The sequence below is a fragment of the Durio zibethinus genome, unplaced genomic scaffold (assembly GCF_047325235.1).
Source record: "Durio zibethinus cultivar Kanyao isolate XHJ-2024 unplaced genomic scaffold, ASM4732523v1 HiC_scaffold_303, whole genome shotgun sequence".
Taxonomy (NCBI): domain Eukaryota; kingdom Viridiplantae; phylum Streptophyta; class Magnoliopsida; order Malvales; family Malvaceae; genus Durio; species Durio zibethinus.
This window is the reverse complement of record NW_028322926.1, coordinates 27501-30000: the sequence shown is the minus strand read 5'-3', so window position 1 is coordinate 30000 and position 2500 is coordinate 27501.

Sequence of the window (2500 nt, the reverse complement as noted above, 5' to 3'; positions counted from 1 at the left end):
TGATGGTCGATGCATGTGCCATCACCATGCGTCATCATGTGCCATTGATGGTCGAGGCCTTGGCCGAAGTTCGATTTTGAGCCACGGTGCCCATGCTTGGCTCCAGCATGTGCTGGTGCCGCATTTTTTTCACTCGGGACAGCATCGCCGGAGCATCGCCGGAGCATCGCCGGAGTACCGCCGGAGAACCTGACCGGCGGCATTGGGGTTCCGGCGATTGGGAGGGGGGCCGGGGGGGTGTGCGCACATGATGTGCGATGGGTGCTGGTACTTGGCCTTGTGTTGGCCCCCTATCCCTCATCAAACCTCTGAGAATTCACACCCCCTTAAAGAGCATTTGAGATTTTACAGGTTTGCTACCAGTAGCCGTTAAAGTGTCTGAAATGGGGACACTTTTTTCAAACGGTCACAAAATCTTCTCTACTTCGAGTTTTTAGCTGAATTTTTTTGTGCATGCCAACAAAAATAGAAGGATCATGCCTACAAAATTTGGAGCCAAAAATCCTTATAAAAAAATTTTAAAAAATCCCGAACCGCAAAAAGTTTCGAAAATCATGAAAAATAGAAAACGAGTCATCTTCCAACGAAACTTCACGTGAAGGCTTAGGGGACCATTGTATGAATTTACAAGCCATAAAAATGGCATTGGCACGGCAGAAATTTGAAGATGTGCCTAAACCCACCAGGGCCCAGCGTGTGCCGATGGTGCTCGAGGCAAGCGCCCGCACCAGGGCCAGCGTGTGCCGACGGTGGTCGAGGCAACCGCCCGCACCAGGGCCGATAGTGTGCCGATGGTGCTCGAGGCAACCTGTCGCACCAGGGCCCAGCGTGTGCCGATGGTGATCGAGGCAACCTGCCGCACCAGGGCCCAGCGTGTGCCGATGCTGGTCGAGGCAAGCGCCCGCACCAGCGCCCAGCGTGTGCCGATGGTGCTCGAGGCAACCGACCGCACCAGGGCCCAGCGTGTGCCGATGGTGCTCGAGGCAACCTGCCGCACCAGGGCCCAGCGTGTGCCGATGGCGCTCGAGGCAAGCTCCCGCACCAGGGCCCAGCGTGTGCCGATGGTGCTCGAGGCAACCTGCCGCACCAGGGCCCAGCGTGTGCCGATGGTGGTCGAGGCAACCTGCCGCACCAGGGCCCAGCGTGTGCGGATGGTGCTCGAGGCAAGCGCCCGCACCAGGGCCCAGCGTGTGCCGATGGTGGTCGAGGCAACCGCCCGCACCAGGGCCCAGCGTGTGCCGATGGTGGTCGAGGCAACCGCCCGCACCAGGGCCCAGCGTGTGCCGATGGTGGTCGAGGCAACCTGCCGCACCAGGGCCCAGCGTGTGCCGATGGTGGTCGAGGCAACCTGCCGCACCAGGGCCCAGCGTGTGCCGATGGCGCTCGAGGCAACCGACCGCACCAGGGCCGAGCTTGTGCCGAAGGTGGTCGAGGCAAGCGCCCGCACCAGGGCCCAGCGTGTGCCGATGGTGGTCGAGGCTGCCGATGATGGTCGAGGCAACCTGCCGCACCAGGGCCCAGCGTGTGCCGATGGTGCTCGAGGCAACCGACCGCACCAGGGCCGAGCGTGTGCCGATGGTGCTCGAGGCAAGCGCCCGCACCAGGGCCCAGCGTGTGCCGATGGTGGTCGAGGCAACCTGCCGCACCAGGGCCCAGCGTCTGCCGATGGTGGTCGAGGCAAGCGCCCGCACCAGGGCCCAGCGTGTGCCGATGGTGGTCGAGGCAAGCGCCCGCACCAGGGCCCAGCGTGTGCCGATGGTGGTCTAGGCAACCTGCCGCACCAGGGCCCAGCGTGTGCCGATGGTGGTCGAGGCAAGCGCCCGCACCAGGGCCCAGCGTGTGCCGATGGTGGTCGAGGCAACCGCCCGCACCAGGGCCCAGCGTGTGCCGATGGTGGTCGAGGCAACCTGCCGCACCAGGGCGGAGCGTGTGCCGATGGTGGTCGAGGCAACCGCCCGCACCAGGGCCCAGCGTGTGCCGATGGTGGTCGAGGCTGCCGATGGTGGTCGAGGCAACCTGCCGCACCAGGGCCCAGCGTGTGCCGATGGTGGTCGAGGCAACCGACCGCACCAGGGCCGAGCGTGTGCCGATGGTGGTCGAGGCAAGCGCCCGCACCAGGGCCCAGCGTGTGCCGATGGTGGTCGAGGCAACCGCCCGCACCAGGGCCCAGCGTGTGCCGATGGTGGTCGAGGCAACCTGCCGCACCAGGGCGGAGCGTGTGCCGATGGTGGTCGAGGCAACCGCCCGCACCAGGGCCCAGCGTGTGCCGATGGTGGTCGAGGCTGCCGATGGTGGTCGAGGCAACCTGCCGCACCAGGGCCCAGCGTGTGCCGATGGTGGTCGAGGCAACCGACCGCACCAGGGCCGAGCGTGTGCCGATGGTGCTCGAGGCAAGCTGCCGCACCTGGGCCCAGCGTGTGCCGATGGTGGTCGAGGCAACCGCCCGCACCAGGGCCCAGCGTGTGCCGATGGTGATCGAGGCAACCGACCGCACCAGGGC